Genomic DNA, 19,602 nt, shown 5'->3' with positions numbered 1-19,602 from the left:
TGGTTACTGTTTTCATATCTGGGACATTCTTTGTTTTTATGGTTGGATTTTGAGATTAATTGATAAATTTTGATCAGAATTTGTACTACTAATCTATTTACTTATGTTTTATCATTTAAATCAAACCTATATGTGAACTGAAAAATTTCAAATTTCATACGAGATTTTCAAGTGTATAGGACAATTTAATATATGTTTGATGACAACACGTGAATAATCATTTTTACCCATATTTGTAAGGTTTTACCATCTGGATATGATGAAAGGATCATCATCGAGCTATCTCGCGATGACCGCACTAATTGAATTCTTAAATTGGCAATCTAACGCAAAGCTACCCAGTTAACTCGCCTGGAATTCGGAATTCTAAATGATTTCCAAATAGATTCCGAATCATACTAAATTCTGAATCAAATTCCAGACGAGTTAACTGGGCCAGTAAGAAGTGCATCGCTTCTGCGATTGCTGCGTAACAAACATGGATAACAAACGTAGGAATACGCAACGGAAGGAATTTTCAACATTACAAATCTTCACAAATTTGGTGTTTCGGAGTCGTCATATAAACTATTGCGTTCTAAAACTTGATTTTGTTTCTGGAACAACCACGTTCTGAAGATAAATTGATAAGAAGATTATCGTAATCGATATTTCTATTCTGATTTGGCAAGTATTATCGTTCAAATCGAACATGTGAGTTAGAAAAAAAAACAAAATTTTCTGCGGAAATGTGAAAAAACGTCAAAGATCGAAGCAATAAACGGTTCGTAAAATTACTTACATGGTAATGCAAAAAAAGCACCAGAACAAACTTTCCCTTGTGTGATATTCAAATAACTCGATCAAACATTTGAAATGGAATCGAACCTGTACCACTGATTGAATTATCACACTCCATGTAGCGCGCAGCGATCGACGAAAGTAGCCTTCATGTAACACTCGACACACGCCAGCCCGAAACCTCAACCTCAACCTGCTGTATCAGGTGTCGACCGAACAGCGGCCGCCACATTGCAATGAAAACGCCATCAGGCATCGCAAATCGACGCAAAAATGAATCAACGATGCAATAATATATTCCAGAGACCAAGACCGAGAGAGAGAGAGGTAGAGAGACACCTAACATAACCTAGAAAAAAAATAGCACAGGCCCGCGAAACTACACCAGTCCGATCGAATCAATGCATCTTCAGCATTAAAACGACTACATTTCAATCGGCGGATACGGCCGGGTATGCGGTTCGGCCACAAAATCCGAGTTCTCCGCGGTATCCATCGATGCATCGGGATCATCTTGGCAAACAACGACGATGCTGTTGCCGTTGCAGTTGTTGTTGTTGGTTTAGTTAAATCGAATACACTTAATTTACATATTTATTCATTTCATTCAGCTTGACAGATTGACTGCACCAGGTTGTACAAATCTAACAACGATGGGGTTTATTTAGATTACTGAATAAAAGAAGCTTGTCAAATTATACACGCTAGGTACCGTTGATGTGGGAAAAAGTTTATCGTGTCCCCTCACACGAGTTTGTCGATTGGAGATGACGTGACGGGCAACAGCACCTCCGTATTTTTCAACCACCCAGGAATCTATCGAAATGGAAGGATGGAAGTCATTGCGAAAACTGCTCCTCGTGCAGACAACACAACAATGGGTTGACTTTGAAAAACAAAACATTTCAGATCGGATGATAAGTCTTTTTCAGGCACGGAAAGTCTTTAAAGATATATCATAGACAATGATGAAATAATGATGGTGAAATAGTTAATGATTTACATTTTCAGGAAAATTCGTTAAAGCTCCTTCAACTTCTTTCACGCCTTTACCAGCTTAGCTACTGTCAATTTTATGACGTAACCTGTTCATTACTCTAATTCATTGTCAATAACCACTTGATTGTGATTCAATCAGTTTCAAAATCAAAGGTTTCAAAAGACTTCCAAAACTCGAATAATACGGAAGGGTAGTATTAGAGACATAACCGAATGACGTGAACATGAATAAACACGAAAAATAAAATAAAGCACTTAAACACTGTTAAAATTCTTTGAAATTTGAGTGCATTGACCTTGCATGCAAAGGAGCTGGTTCTGATCAAGATCACATTACTCTCGTAATATGGTAAACTTAGGTTCAGGTCCGTTCCCACTTCCAGGATCGGGACCAGGACATGAATTTGTAGTTTGGTAAGTCATGCTTCAGTCCTGGGGTCGGGATCAGTAATATTGTAGAGCCAAGTCCAAAATCTGGATATGAACCAGTAATATGATAAATCTCGGTGCACATGTAAATCCAAATCCAGATTTAGGTCCAAGGGCTGGATTTAGATCAGGATCTAGGCCTGAACCAGTAATATGGTAAGTCCAAATATACAAATATGAATTCACCTAGATTATGGTTTTGGAGCTGGATTCAGGGCCTAGATTCTGAACCAGGGATTGAATTCTGAATCTGGACTTGGCTTCGGTTTCTGAGCCTGAATTTCTAACTTCTTAACTCGGAATCTGGATCTTTAGTCTGAAGCTTAGACCAGGATTTAATCTGGGACTTAGACCAGAAACTAGATTTAGAACTTGGGCTCAGTATCTGGATTCTGGGCCTGGATTTTGAACCTGTGTTCTGGATATGGACTTGGATTTTAGACCGGGGTTTTGGTATTGAATTTTAAGCAATGATACTTTGCATAAACCTGAATTCTGGACTTGCATTTTGAACCATAATTCTGAACCTGAACACTGGAAGTTTTGAACCAAAATCTGAATTCTGAACCAGAACATAAATTCTGAATCAAATCCAGAATTTCAGACCAGGAAGATGAGTACAACAATGGATTTTGAACATAAGTTCTGAATCCGTATTCTAGACCGGATACTGGATTCTAGAACAGAACCAGAACTCTGAACTTACCTGGATTCTAGACCTATAATCTGAGTTTAAATTCTAAATCTGAATTCTGGAGCAGAATCTGAATTCCAAACCTCCTTTCAGAACTTGAACCAGAATTCATAAAATGCTGAATCAGAATTCATCCAAGACCTGAATTCTGGAACAAGATCTGCATTCTGAACCTTGCCCTGAATTTATAATCTGAATTCTGAACCTAGATCTGAAATCCATACCAGGACTCAAGATACAAATTCAGAACATGAAGTGTGATCCAGGATTCCGAACATGATTTCTGTATCTGAACCTGAATTCTTTTTCAGGACTTCTGCCCTGAACTCTGGACTTGGACTTGGTTTCCATACCGGGATCTTGAACTTGGACTAAAGTTAAATTTTGTATCTGGTTTGAGATCATCGATTTTGAACGTGAGTTCTGAACTTGGATTGAAAATCTGAATTATGGACCTGGATTTTTCAACTAGTGTTGAAATTTGAACCTCAATTCAAGTCCTGAAATTGAATATTGGGTCTTAGTTAATTAATATCTGTGTTCTGAAACTAGATTTAGGACTGGGATTTAGGATCTGGACCGGGGCTCGAGTGAACGTGGATTATGAACCTGAACCTAAAGTATGGATTCTTGATCTGGATTCTTAAAGTGAATTCAAAACCAGGATGCTTGATCTGGACCTGAATACAGAACTTGCATCCGAAATCTGCACCAGAACCACGAGTAATTAAGAATCAGGATTCTGGACCTGAATTACATACCTGGATTCTAGATCTGAAACAGAACCATAGTTCTGAGCCTCCACTCAGAACTTAAGTTCTAAACCAAGACCTGATTTCAGATCCAAGACCTAAGGATCTGAGTTCTGACCCTGAATTCAGAAACAAAATTCGAGACCTGATTTCCAAACCTGTATTCTGAATCTAGATTCAGGACCCAAATTCAGGACATGCATTTTGAGCCCGCTTTCTGATTTAGAACTTTAGTCCTGTATTCTGAACTTGGATTCTGAACATGGGCCTGAATTTTGATGCTGGTTTCCATACCAGAATTTTGAACTTGGATATGAATTTTATACCAAGATTCTAAACCAATACCTGAATTCTGAACTTGAAATCTTAACCTGGATTTTTGGACTAGTGCTGAAATCTCAATCTGAATTCAAGCCCTGAAGTTTAATTTTGGCTCTAAATTCGAGGCCTTGATTTGTATTTGGGATCTAAATTGTAGGCCTGGATTCTGAACATGAATTCTGAAACTAGATTTAAGACTGGGCTTTAGGATCTGGACCGGAACTCTGATAAACCTAGATTCTGAACCTGAAGTCGGAATTCTGGATCTGAGCTGAACTTAAAATCTGGATGCTGGATCTGGAGCTGAATTCGGAAATTGCATCGTACATCTGATTCTGTATTTGTAACCTGGAGCAAGCTCTGAATTTGTACTAGAATCTGGATTCTAGATCTGAAACAGAACTAGAGTTCTGAACCTCCATTCGGAACTTGAACTCTGAACCAGGATCTGATTTCGGATCTGAGACCTGAATTTTGAGTCTGAATTCTTAACCAAACCCTGAATTTAGAACCAGAATTCAAGACCTGAATTCCAAACCTGTATTCTTAAGCTAGATTCTGGACCTAAATTGAGGACATGAATTCTAGATCTGAACCTAAATTCTGATTCATAACTTTTGTCCTGAATTCTGGACTTGATCCCGAATTTTGATCCTGGTTTCTATACCAGGATTTTAAACTTGGACCTGAAATTTTTACCAAAATTCTTAAGCAAGAACTGAATTTTCCGATCATCGATTATGAATCTGGATTCTGAACTGGGATTCAGAACCTGAAATCTTAACCTGAATTTTTGAACTAGTTCTAAAATTTGAACCAAAATTCAAGGCCTCGATTTGAACTTGAAAACTGAATTCTAGACCTGAATTCTGAACATGGATTATGAAACTAGATTTAGGACTAGAGTTCAAAATCTAGATTCTTGATCTGGACTGGGATTCTGGTGAACCTGAAATTCTGAACTTGGAACTCAGACCGGCATTCTGAACATGAACCTAAAGTCTGAATTCTGATACTGAGTTCACAAACTGGCTGCAGGATCTAAATTCTAGAGCCTGATTTCTGGACCTGATTTCTGGATCTACACATTTCGAAAAGGTCTTGTGATTTTACATTTAATAAGATGCACATAAATGGAGTGTCACAGTTCACGTAAACTTACGGTCAAGAACATGTGCATGAAATTCATTAAAACAACATAAAAAACTGTTTGCTAGATCGGCGACTTGAACCCAGAATCATTTTATCGCAAAGGACGTCTGTTGATCGATAGAGCCACATAAGCTGACACCTGCTTGGCTGGTATTCACGCAGTCGCACTTGCTAGCTGAACAGAAATTACGTTCGCCACCAGTAAAATTTAGTCTTATTCAGCATTAAATCATCACAAATGGAATTTTCCGTCATTTGACAAATTAGGTCTTAATGAATTTCATCATATGGATGTGAAACTCAAATCTTTTTGGTAAACCTGTATTCGCAACCTGGACATGGCTTTCGCCGAGATTGTGAGTTTTAATCGACCGAATGTGATGGTCTACAAAAAAAGGCGGGTGGGTAATGTCAGAGACATAACTGGATGTCGTGAATACGAAAACAACTGACATGTTCCTTAACACTTGCGAATATCAATTGTATGAATTATGCACGCATTCCCCTTTTTCACATTTTTCGCAAAAACAAAGAAAGCTTCACTTGATCTCGATTACTGTGAATTTCACACAGCGAAAAGTGCACAAATCTAAGCAAACTATTCTTGATTTGCAGTAAACTGAGGATATTTCCCTACGATTTGCGAACAACAAATCCTAATAGTTCTTTAGAAAACTTTTAGAGCCATTAGAACGGCTGATATTGTGCAATGCTCTCCACCGTTGTTTTTTTCCCACTGCTAATGACTGGCAGCTGTGACGGAATCGCTCTTGTCGAAAGCGTGCAGACGACACAAAACACATCTGCTCGCAGTGGCGATTGAATCCAAACTGTTTGAATTTTTCATCATCATCATAATATTTATTTTAATTATTTATAAAATATCTACCTACTTATAACTATCCCTAACCTAATACGTACAAATTTTGAATTATTTGTATTTCAGAGATTGAGCACCTCTCTTCAAATTTCGTGCAGTATTGTTCGAATTTTTGTTCTAGTATATCCAGTGAGGCAATCTCATGTACTTCACTAATCCTTGTCCAAGGGGGTAGATTTAGAATCATCTTTAAGATCTTACTTTGAATGCGTTGAAGCCTAAGTTTGTGTGTTCGTGCACAACCCCGCCAAACAGGGACTGCGTATTCAATTGCGGGGTAGATGATTTGTTTATAGACAGCCATCTGATTCTTCAGGCACAGTTTAGATGTTCTACAAATCAGCGGATACAGAGACCTAATGAGTATGCTGCATTTTTGAACGATTTTGTCAACATGTGACCTGAATATCAGATGTCTGTCAAAGGTGAGTCCTAGATAGATAACTTCATCGGACCATTGAATGACCTCATCACCGAATCGTATTCTGCATTCGTCTGATGGAACAAGTTTTGGAGATCTTGAATGTGGAAACAAGATGACCTGAGTTTTTGCTGCATTGATCACAATTTTCCAGCTTGTAAAATATTCCGTTAAAGCGTCCAGACCTGTCTGTAGTTTATTTTTCAGAGCATTAATGACACGACCTTTGTAAAGAATGGCAGTATCATCAGCAAATTGTGACAGAACACCACCACCTGGAAGAGGTGGGATGTCTGATGTGAAAATGTTGTATAGAATGGGACCTAGGATACTTCCCTGGGGTACACCAGCAGGAATAGTAAATCTTTCTGAAAGTGCATTATTCAGAGAAACCTGGAATGCTCTATCTGCAAGATAATTTTTGATAATTTTAATAAGATACATGGGAAAATTATACCGATGCAGTTTGAACACCAGTCCATCGTGCCACACATTATCGAATGCCTTTTCAATATCCAATATTGCCATGGCAGTCGTTTTGGACACTGATTTGTTTTGCTGGATGACGTTGTTAACCCTTGTGAGCTGGTGGATGGTGGATCTTCCTTTCCGGAACCCAAACTGTTCTTCCAGAAATGTGTCCTGTTCATCTGCGAAAGCGAGAATTCGCCTTTGTATTGACTTTTCAAACAGCTTGGATAGGGCAGAGAGTAAGCTGATGGGCCGATAGCTCTTGGAAAAGGAAGGATCTTTCCCCGGTTTCAAAACTGGGATAACTTTAGCTAACTTCCACATTGAAGGGAAGTAACCAAGCTCCCAGCACCTGTTAAAAATTTTAGCTAAGAAGACAAATGAGCGAATACTCAAATGTTTCAGCTCAATGTTGAATGTGTTGTCGAAACCGGGGGCCTTCATATTTTTGGATTTTTTCACAAAAGCCATCAGCTCATTCGCAGTGACTCTACTTTCCTCAGGAACCAAGCTGTCTGATTGGTCAACCTCAGCTACGCTATCAGCAACGGCTCTTTCATATGGACTAACAATGTTAAGTCCTAAATTGTGAGAACACACAAACTGCTGGCCTAGCGCATTTGCCTTCTCTACTGGTGTGATTAAAGGTATTCCTCCAGCTGCGTCCTGGGGTGACATCAGAGGAGGAATAGGCTTCGGTTTTTTCTTAAGCACCTTCGTTAAGGACCAGAAGGGCTTTGAATGTGGGAGAATTTCTCGAAGCTTTTGCTGGAAGTTCCTGTTGCGAAGCTCAGATATCCGTTCCTGGATTATCCTAGTTAAGTTGTTATAAGTAGTCTTCCTATCTAGGATGCCAGTTCGTTGATACTGCCTCCGGTAGATATTCCGAAGTCGGATGAGTTTCTTGGTGACACTGTCGATTTGAAGAGAGGAACTCGGCATATGTTGTACTGGAACTGTCCTATCACGAGCGACTGTGATTGAATGCTGGAAGGAAGATAGGGCTGCATCGATTTCCATCGGGGAATCAAGTGGCAAATCGATATTAATAAGTTGGTCAGCGATATGTTGAAATTGGACCCAATCGGTGCGATAATAGTTCCTCCGAGGTTGAATAGGCACTGTTTCTGGTGAAGATCCCAACGTCAATATTACTGGAAAGTGGTCAGAAGAGAGCTCGTAGAAGACAACCGGAGAGCTGTCTATGGCGATGTTGCTGATGAATATATCCAAAATGGAATGAACTCCCGATCTGGAAAGTCGCGTTGGTTGATCCGGAGCGAAGATGTTGTATTGTCCAGCTTCGTAATCTTCGGCAAGTACGAATCCGTTTCGATTCTGTCTTCTGTTTCCCCACAGCTCATGCCGTGCGTTCAGGTCCCCAGCAATGATGAATTTGTTCTGTCGTCGAGTGAGCATAGCCAAATCTCGCTTCAATGATGCACACGTACCATCTCGAAGATTTGTTTGTTTGGGGCAGTACGCTGCAATGATGATGATGGGTCCCATCGTCGTTGTAATCTCAATTCCGATGGCTTCTATGAGTTGCAATTTAAAGGCTGACAGAAGCCTGTGCTGAATGGATCGTTTAACGGCAATGGCAACTCCCCCTCCTCTGGTAGTTGTCCTGTCGAGCCTGTGAATCCTGTAATTGGAAATAAAAATAGAAATTTCAGGTTTAAGATGAGTTTCAGTTAAAATAGCAATATCGGCATTCTTCTCTTGAAGAAAGTCGGACAATTCAGCAGTTTTGCTCCTGAGTGAGCAAGCATTCCAATTTACTATAACCAATTCATTATATTGCATATTCGATGATGAATTTGCCTAAGGCGTTGATTTGATCTAACCGCGTTCTGCAGTTTCGTAGTTTTGTTGTCATTGTTTCAAAAATGACGATCAGTTGTTCAGCAGAGAATAAATCACCAGAGTCATCCTTTGCTTGTGGTTGATTATTGCCCCATCCAGGAGGGATTCTTGAGGAAGATTCTTTTTGAGATCCAGCGGCTGATGTCTTTGGATTGCTGCGAGGAAGTGGCGGCAAATTCGGAATATCCCTCTTCGGTGGGAGCCGTGGGAAATTAATTTCATCCTTCTGTGGAACATTTTTGCGCGTTGATTGTTTACGGGATGCCTGTTGTCAAATTTTTGTGAACTCAGCACGTTTGGGACACGATTTGCTAGTAGATGGATGGTCGCCATCACAGTTCACACATTTTACAGCGATGTCATCTAGTAGGCAATCGTTGGTATTGTGTGGTTCGGCACATTTCCCGCACCGACTTTTCATGTGGCAATTCCTCGCTCCATGGCCGTAGTTCAAACAGTTCGTGCACTGTGTGACATCCCGATGTACCGGTTTATACTTTTGCCATTCGATGATTATGTGAAATAACGATTTAATCGTTTTCAGTTGACTCATGGTGATGGAGCCCTTCTCCAGATGAATCCGGTACAGTTGATCTCAAAACTTTTTATCCGTATTATGTCGCTTCATTTTGAACACCATCAAAGGCTTTAGTCCAGCCTCCGACAGTGCCTGCTTTAGTTCGGCTTCCATCATGTCGGGTAGTCCTCGAAGTACAACCTTCATAGGTTTGTTGGCGGCAATATCGTGTGTGAAGTATTCCGCTTTTGTCTGCTTCAGATAACATTCCACTCCTTTGTAGTGGTTCAAAGCCGGAACAGTTATTTTGTAGCCTTCAGTACATAAACGGATTGTTGCCTGTAGTCCTTTGCTGATCAGTGTGTTGAAATCCGAGCGTAGAGTTGGTGGGAAGCCCTTCAGGTAGAAAGGCGGCATTTTTTCCTTCTTCTGCAGTTCCTCTTCGACATCTACTGGCAGATCAGCATATTGGTTTTTACTCAGCAAACGGTCGTTTACCTGTACATCACTTGGCTTCAGACGCTTAGCATCCTTTGGATCCTTCTCGGATCTATGGCGGTTTTTACCCATAGCTTGGGTAGGTAGACAACTGCGAATAAAAAATAAAACAAAATCGAAATTAGTCGTAGTAGGTTATTCGTCTATCCACATCGAGTGTTAGATGACGAATGATTGAATTTTTGTTAAGAGATTTCCTTTTATGTGATTTCGTTTGTAGCTTTTTCACTAATGGGCGGTCCTAACGGCTATAAAAATAGCCGCATACAGAATTTTATTGTCGATTATTTCATTTCGGATTTGCATAATTTATTGAAAGAAATTATTAATATGCTGTAGGGATTCGGTTCTAGCATTCACAAGGACCACTCAATTTGGTCCGTCGCTGCTGGTTGATGATTCCACTCCCACGACGTCTGCTTCCATCGAACGCACGAAAAGAAATGATCGATTTTCGACCACGGTTCCCCTTTTATACGCATTCAGTTGAAGATATGTGCCTGACTACCTCAAAATCGTCGTCCTTGCGCGAAAAACCCAAGCAAAAGTAAGGTGTTTTCCGCGTTGTTTTCAAATTTTAAGAAAACTTAATTTTTGAGTTGTTTGTGGTTATCGCACACTGTTCAAAATATTATCCTGAATTCCTGATCATATTTTGATGAAATGGTGAAAGAATTATGTTGCTACCATTAATACAAGTCGAGATATTCACGATTAAGTTCTGCCCATTCTTCCATATGGCTAATTTTGAAAAGGCGCCCCATAGTAAAGTAAGTCGTATTCACGACAAAAATTAAATCAAAAAGTCAATGAAAAGTTACCAAAATAAACATTACACGCTTAGTTAGTTCCCTTTAAAGCCTTCAATTTCGATGTTTTCACCACACGTTAAAAGTAAACTGGGACTCAGTCAGTATATTTAACTAACGATTAACAAGGTCGCATAATTATTTTATTATTTCAATTTTTTCAAGTACCAAAGCTCACTTCTGTGCAAAAGTTTAGCCTATCTGATAACATACTGACGCCAAAGATACAACACAAACTGCGAATGATCACACTGTTGTTTCTTGTCATTCAAGTTGTTAAAGATTTTATCATTATTTTCAGCTCGTTTGACTTGATAGAAACGATTTGTTAATCGAATGAGCAACGAAGTGAACTGGAAATGAACCAGTTATCCCAATTATAAACAATCGATTCATCCGGTTTTAGCTTTCAGTGGGTTAGGTATTCCATCACAAATGTCCGAATGTTACGTTTCATGGTAGCAACATGATGTCACAGTATTAAAGGAAACCACGAGAACCCGAACGTCTAATAGCTAGCATGATCCTATAATTATTGAAATATAAAACGATTTGAAAAATGGCTCGCAGCTCAACCAATAACAATGGAAACCATGTGTGTAGGAACAGTAGGCGCGGGTTAAAATTTGCCATCCTCCTGCAGCGCACATGGCTGCTGATAATATCCCAAGCTCTTTTTTTTCCATCTGTCTTTGTTGCTCGATCGCGTTCTCTCGGTTTATCGCTCATGCGCCACGGGGAGATAATTTTAATGAGCTTTTCATTCCCCGGTCGCAAACGTCGGGCGGCTTTTGCGAGTAAACCGGCCCCGGTGAAACTGCCGGCCGCTTTGGGGTCCTTCCCGTGGTACACGGGAAGAACGAATGAAGGCAAACTAATAACAGAAACAAAAACCAAAATAGCCTCACCGGTCTCTCGCAATGGCAATAAATTATGGGTCCTGTGTAACACAACCATCAAGAGCGCTAAGTAGAATTCCTTTTTCCTGGGGCTAGCTCCGCGCACGGTAAGCTCGTGTTAATCGAGTCAAAGCCACCGGTATCCAAAACAACGATGGGACCGTCGCGTCGAGATAACCTGCAAATTATTCGATTTGGCATTTTATGCAGCTTGGTAACATTAGAGCAATTGATGCCTATGCAATTCTTGAACTTTTTTTCAACTAGAATCAAGGTCAACGAACATCACATGAGTATTGTTCCATTGCACCGTTATAAGGAGATTTCGAGTTTTCCAAAAGTCAGTAGAAGTGTCGCCAATTTTTTGTTTTCTGTATAGAACATAGGATTGCATAACAGACAAATGGTTCTAGAATCTGATCCGGTGGGCATAAGAAGACGAACAGAGCTGCTATTGACCGAGTTTAACGTACGGTAGGTACAGCAAGAACACCACGGAACTAGGCTATTAGAATATAGATGAAATAAGTCACGACATAGATGATAAAAGTCAAACTGACATGTCAAATTTCACAACGAATCAGAAAACAAGGCAACATAAGTGTTCATAATGCTCAATAAATTTTTGAACAAATTATGAGCTATGGCTGTATACAAAACTGATTACTCAGGATTTGAAACACATTCCCATTGACTTTTCCATGGAGTTTAAATTATTTTTTATTGCGCTGTAGTTGAAAAAATCACGATAGAGAAAAAATTACAAACCTACTTGTGCTTGCCACCAGAGATCTAATGATATAAGTGACGTAACGAACAAAACGAATTATTTTTCACCGCTCAATTTTCTCAGATATGGCCTAGCTGATTTCTATAAGTCTAGGATCGATTTGAAGCTACTATTGAATTTTGGATAAAGTTCGAAAATCAAATAGTTGTCACTTCCCGTTCTGAAAACATAATATTATTGGTGACGTGATCGACTGTTGATTTTTTTCAAAGATGACTCAACGAATTTCAATATACCTAGGCTTATTAGAAAGCTAACAATGATAGTAACACGAACTCATTTTCCCTACAGATTTCCCTCATAAACTCCCAACAGATTAGAGAGTTCACGCAGAAGGTATAGTATTTATATGATCAGAGCCTCTGTATTCCAATCAGAGATGCCATTTATACAGATTTATCTGTATTATACAGATTTTTACATACGCATACAGAATACAGATTTGGTACAGATTCAAATATTAGTATTTAAATGCAGTGTCATGAAGCAAAATCTTGGCATTACATTCCTTTTGTGGAATTTGACCTTTCTGTTCCAACATACAGATGGAAAGAATTATTGCTCATTGAATCTATAATTCTACAGCCATAATGTGTTGAACTAACATCTTTGAACATCATTTTATTGTTGATATTTAATTTTATTAGAGAATACAGATAATACAAATTTTTTATACAGAGTAATACAGATTTCTTATGAAAAAATCTGGCATCTCTGATTTCAATTGACCGTAAATGTGTCAGTTGCAGAGATGCCATTTATACAGATTTATCTGTACTATACAGATTTTTACATTCTCATACAGATTCAAAACGAAAACGGCTCATAGACCACCCATATGAATCTTGCAGCTGCTGAATTTGCTCTAATATTACCTAATGTGCCATCTAAGTTTCATTATTTGAACCAGTAGAATAATGGATGATCTAATGTTGTGTTTCACAGCTAGAGGCATACGTGTGCGAGTATGATGATTTCTGTTTTTTTTCTGTCAAAATGCAAGGGAAAACAAATTTCTACTTGTAAAATCATTTATAAATTATTTACAACGTCATTTTTTCAAGGGGAAATTAATTTTCGTGCTGATGATTTTTAAATGATTTTATTCGTCGCGATTTAGATGCGCAAACCAAACCAAATATGCTATATTATGATCAGAAACAGTTTTTGGCCGCCTTTCGGATTTATTCCTCTAGCGTTCAAAATAAACTCAGTTGAACCGACACAAATCCCGGATCTCGATATTGGTCAACATATTATCTTACAAATGATTATTTCTTACTTTTTTCAAATAAATGTTCTTGTGACAGATCTTCAAATTCTACAAAATAATTGAAATGATATGAGTTCTCCATAGCAGCCTGTGTGAAATTCAATCGTCATCCAAAGAAAGGATCAAATATTTGATACTTAGATAACGCGTCAGGTTTGCCAATTAGTTTTGCGAGAGATTGCCAAATAGTTGAATAAAAAAAGGAGGATTCTTCCGAAAATTCGTTAAAATGTTGTGATTCGTCACATTTTTTTCGTTAATTCAATAGTTCAAACAGATGTCAACAAAAGTAGTAAATTCGGAGGATAAGAAAACCGATTTGAAAGCGATTACTGCTCTAGTGTGAACTAAGATTAAACATGGAATTTATGTTGGAATCTATAGAGCGATCAATATAATTTAATGTTTAACTCCATATAAGACAATTTTGCCATTGCACCGTTATAAGGAGATTTCGAGTTTTCCAAAAGTCAGTAGAAGTGTCGCCAATTTTTTGTTTTCTGTATAGAACATAGGATTGCATAACAGACAAATGGTTCTAGAATCTGATCCGGTGGGCATAAGAAGACGAACAGAGCTGCTATTGACCGAGTTTAACGTACGGTAGGTACAGCAAGAACACCACGGAACTAGGCTATTAGAATATAGATGAAATAAGTCACGACATAGATGATAAAAGTCAAACTGACATGTCAAATTTCACAACGAATCAGAAAACAAGGCAACATAAGTGTTCATAATGCTCAATAAATTTTTGAACAAATTATGAGCTATGGCTGTATACAAAACTGATTACTCAGGATTTGAAACACATTCCCATTGACTTTTCCAGGGAGTTTAAATTATTTTTTATTGCGCTGTAGTTGAAAAAATCACGATAGAGAAAAAATTACAAACCTACTTGTGCTTGCCACCAGAGATCTAATGATATAAGTGACGTAACGAACAAAACGAATTATTTTTCACCGCTCAATTTTCTCAGATATGGCCTAGCTGATTTCTATAAGTCTAGGATCGATTTGAAGCTACTATTGAATTTTGGATAAAGTTCGAAAATCAAATAGTTGTCACTTCCCGTTCTGAAAACATAATATTATTGGTGACGTGATCGACTGTTGATTTTTTTCAAAGATGACTCAACGAATTTCAATATACCTAGGCTTATTAGAAAGCTAACAATGATAGTAACACGAACTCATTTTCCCTACAGATTTCCCTCATAAACTCCCAACAGATTAGAGAGTTCACGCAGAAGGTATAGTATTTATATGATCAGAGCCTCTGTATTTCAATCAGAGATGCCATTTATACAGATTTATCTGTATTATACAGATTTTTACATACGCATACAGAATACAGATTTGGTACAGATTCAAATATTAGTATTTAAATGCAGTGTCATGAAGCAAAATCTTGGCATTACATTCCTTTTGTGGAATTTGACCTTTCTGTTCCAACATACAGATGGAAAGAATTATTGCTCATTGAATCTATAATTCTACAGCCATAATGTGTTGAACTAACATCTTTGAACATCATTTTATTGTTGATATTTAATTTTATTAGAGAATACAGATAATACAAATTTTTTATACAGAGTAATACAGATTTCTTATGAAAAAATCTGGCATCTCTGATTTCAATTGACCGTAAATGTGTCAGTTGCAGAGATGCCATTTATACAGATTTATCTGTACTATACAGATTTTTACATTCTCATACAGATTCAAAACGAAAACGGCTCATAGACCACCCATATGAATCTTGCAGCTGCTGAATTTGCTCTAATATTACCTAATGTGCCATCTAAGTTTCATTATTTGAACCAGTAGAATAATGGATGATCTAATGTTGTGTTTCACAGCTAGAGGCATACGTGTGCGAGTATGATGATTTCTGTTTTTTTTCTGTCAAAATGCAAGGGAAAACAAATTTCTACTTGTAAAATCATTTATAAATTATTTACAACGTCATTTTTTCAAGGGGAAATTAATTTTCGTGCTGATGATTTTTAAATGATTTTATTCGTCGCGATTTAGATGCGCAAACCAAACCAAATATGCTATATTATGATCAGAAACAGTTTTTGGCCGCCTTTCGGATTTATTCCTCTAGCGTTCAAAATAAACTCAGTTGAACCGACACAAATCCCGGATCTCGATATTGGTCAACATATTATCTTACAAATGATTATTTCTTACTTTTTTCAAATAAATGTTCTTGTGACAGATCTTCAAATTCTACAAAATAATTGAAATGATATGAGTTCTCCATAGCAGCCTGTGTGAAATTCAATCGTCATCCAAAGAAAGGATCAAATATTTGATACTTAGATAACGCGTCAGGTTTGCCAATTAGTTTTGCGAGAGATTGCCAAATAGTTGAATAAAAAAAGGAGGATTCTTCCGAAAATTCGTTAAAATGTTGTGATTCGTCACATTTTTTTCGTTAATTCAATAGTTCAAACAGATGTCAACAAAAGTAGTAAATTCGGAGGATAAGAAAACCGATTTGAAAGCGATTACTGCTCTAGTGTGAACTAAGATTAAACATGGAATTTATGTTGGAATCTATAGAGCGATCAATATAATTTAATGTTTAACTCCATATAAGACAATTTTGCCATTGCACCGTTATAAGGAGATTTCGAGTTTTCCAAAAGTCAGTAGAAGTGTCGCCAATTTTTTGTTTTCTGTATAGAACATAGGATTGCATAACAGACAAATGGTTCTAGAATCTGATCCGGTGGGCATAAGAAGACGAACAGAGCTGCTATTGACCGAGTTTAACGTACGGTAGGTACAGCAAGAACACCACGGAACTAGGCTATTAGAATATAGATGAAATAAGTCACGACATAGATGATAAAAGTCAAACTGACATGTCAAATTTCACAACGAATCAGAAAACAAGGCAACATAAGTGTTCATAATGCTCAATAAATTTTTGAACAAATTATGAGCTATGGCTGTATACAAAACTGATTACTCAGGATTTGAAACACATTCCCATTGACTTTTCCATGGAGTTTAAATTATTTTTTATTGCGCTGTAGTTGAAAAAATCACGATAGAGAAAAAATTACAAACCTACTTGTGCTTGCCACCAGAGATCTAATGATATAAGTGACGTAACGAACAAAACGAATTATTTTTCACCGCTCAATTTTCTCAGATATGGCCTAGCTGATTTCTATAAGTCTAGGATCGATTTGAAGCTACTATTGAATTTTGGATAAAGTTCGAAAATCAAATAGTTGTCACTTCCCGTTCTGAAAACATAATATTATTGGTGACGTGATCGACTGTTGATTTTTTTCAAAGATGACTCAACGAATTTCAATATACCTAGGCTTATTAGAAAGCTAACAATGATAGTAACACGAACTCATTTTCCCTACAGATTTCCCTCATAAACTCCCAACAGATTAGAGAGTTCACGCAGAAGGTATAGTATTTATATGATCAGAGCCTCTGTATTTCAATCAGAGATGCCATTTATACAGATTTATCTGTATTATACAGATTTTTACATACGCATACAGAATACAGATTTGGTACAGATTCAAATATTAGTATTTAAATGCAGTGTCATGAAGCAAAATCTTGGCATTACATTCCTTTTGTGGAATTTGACCTTTCTGTTCCAACATACAGATGGAAAGAATTATTGCTCATTGAATCTATAATTCTACAGCCATAATGTGTTGAACTAACATCTTTGAACATCATTTTATTGTTGATATTTAATTTTATTAGAGAATACAGATAATACAAATTTTTTATACAGAGTAATACAGATTTCTTATGAAAAAATCTGGCATCTCTGATTTCAATTGACCGTAAATGTGTCAGTTGCAGAGATGCCATTTATACAGATTTATCTGTACTATACAGATTTTTACATTCTCATACAGATTCAAAACGAAAACGGCTCATAGACCACCCATATGAATCTTGCAGCTGCTGAATTTGCTCTAATATTACCTAATGTGCCATCTAAGTTTCATTATTTGAACCAGTAGAATAATGGATGATCTAATGTTGTGTTTCACAGCTAGAGGCATACGTGTGCGAGTATGATGATTTCTGTTTTTTTTTTCTGTCAAAATGCAAGGGAAAACAAATTTCTACTTGTAAAATCATTTATAAATTATTTACAACGTCATTTTTTCAAGGGGAAATTAATTTTCGTGCTGATGATTTTTAAATGATTTTATTCGTCGCGATTTAGATGCGCAAACCAAACCAAATATGCTATATTATGATCAGAAACAGTTTTTGGCCGCCTTTCGGATTTATTCCCCTAGCGTTCAAAATAAACTCAGTTGAACCGACACAAATCCCGGATCTCGATATTGGTCAACATATTATCTTACAAATGATTATTTCTTACTTTTTTCAAATAAATGTTCTTGTGACAGATCTTCAAATTCTACAAAATAATTGAAATGATATGAGTTCTCCATAGCAGCCTGTGTGAAATTCAATCGTCATCCAAAGAAAGGATCAAATATTTGATACTTAGATAACGCGTCAGGTTTGCCAATTAGTTTTGCGAGAGATTGCCAAATAGTTGAATAAAAAAAGGAGGATTCTTCCGAAAATTCGTTAAAATGTTGTGATTCGTCACATTTTTTTCGTTAATTCAATAGTTCAAACAGATGTCAACAAAAGTAGTAAATTCGGAGGATAAGAAAACCGATTTGAAAGCGATTACTGCTCTAGTGTGAACTAAGATTAAACATGGAATTTATGTTGGAATCTATAGAGCGATCAATATAATTTAATGTTTAACTCCATATAAGACAATTTTGCTTGTTGACGTATTCATTCAACCAGAATCGCCGCTGAACATAATTTTTCGATAACAAAGTGGATCTTCCTCCAACTTTGCTAGCGCCCATTCATGATCATTATTCAATTATAGACTAAACTAAACTAGTTTGGCAATGACACAAGATACGATTTATGCGTGATCTGTGAAAAACACTGTTGCCAAAAAGATACCAATCATTCAGTAATAGCCGTTCAACCGAGAAGGTTGTGTATAGAAGCGTACAGTTTAATAACGCTGGTTAGTTTACACGCGTTAAATACGACAACGGTTGAACTACAGGTAGAGACCTGTTGGCAGCAGCCGTTAAAACGTAAAATCGTGCTGCATAAGAGAGCCCTAGTGCTGGGCCAAGCTGGTGAAGGAAACAACAAAGGGCGTTTCCCAAGCTCTACCCAGGCCACAATATACAGCCACAAGTGCTGAGCAGGAGAGTGCAAAGGCACATTGAAGAAGAAGAGTGCAAAGGCACACAGAAGCAGGAGAGTGCAAAAGCACACCGGTGCGAAGGCACTTCGGTGCAGAAGCATATCGGTGCGGAGCACAAGGAAGAAGGAGACAAGACAACTCGGTCTTTCCACTGCCATACAACACGCAGGTATACACCGGTGACCTGCGCTGGTTGCAGCTGGCGAAGACAAAAGTAAATCGGAAATCGAGTGGTGCTGGATGTCAGGTAGCAGTAGCATCACATCCAACAATCAGCATCCAACAAGAACATCTAGAGCAACGAGGATCTACACGGCAGTGCAACGGAGATAGACAACAATTTCAAGGTAGAAGTTTTTTCTTTTCCTTTTGATTGAGTACTGTGTAGTGTTGGTTTCATTTTTTATTTTAATGTGATGGATGAATCCATGGACGTAAATCCTAGCATGAATCCTATACCCCTACGAACGAAAAAATATCAGGAGAGCTCTTCTGGGCCTTGGATAGTCTTTTTTAGACGTATATCAAAGCCATTAAACATTTACCAAATTTCTAAAGGTTTGACATCACGATACTCTTCAATCAAAGAGATCATAAAAGTAAATAACGATAAAATTCGTGTTGTGGTAAATAATTTGAAACACGCGAATGATATTGTCTCTTCGGAACATTTCATTAAAGAGTATAAAGTTTACATACCCTCCAAAGATGTCGAAATTGACGGTGTTGTTACCGAAGCGAGTCTTTCGGTAGATGATTTACTCAAGCATGGTGTTGGTCGTTTCA

At 37.6% G+C, this 19,602-nt stretch overlaps 1 protein-coding gene across 10 annotated transcripts in view; it reads right to left on the bottom strand.

Moving 5' to 3' along the window:
• LOC131439581 (ras-related and estrogen-regulated growth inhibitor-like protein) overlaps positions 1-19,602 on the bottom strand; it is a 114,573-nt gene that overhangs the window by 39,138 nt on the left and 55,833 nt on the right. The window contains exon 1 of one of the 10 annotated variants that reach the window (XM_058610822.1): positions 782-802. The exons of the other annotated variants lie outside the window; for them this stretch is intronic. The gene's annotated coding sequence lies outside the window, so the exon portion shown is untranslated. Of the gene's footprint in view, positions 1-781; positions 803-19,602 lie in introns of those variants that run through there. 10 annotated transcript variants of the gene reach the window in all.

The sequence above is a fragment of the Malaya genurostris genome, chromosome 1 (genome assembly GCF_030247185.1).
Source record: "Malaya genurostris strain Urasoe2022 chromosome 1, Malgen_1.1, whole genome shotgun sequence".
NCBI lineage: Eukaryota > Metazoa > Arthropoda > Insecta > Diptera > Culicidae > Malaya > Malaya genurostris.
The sequence above is the reverse complement of the archived record's forward strand: the minus strand, read 5'-3'. Positions and strand labels throughout refer to the sequence as shown.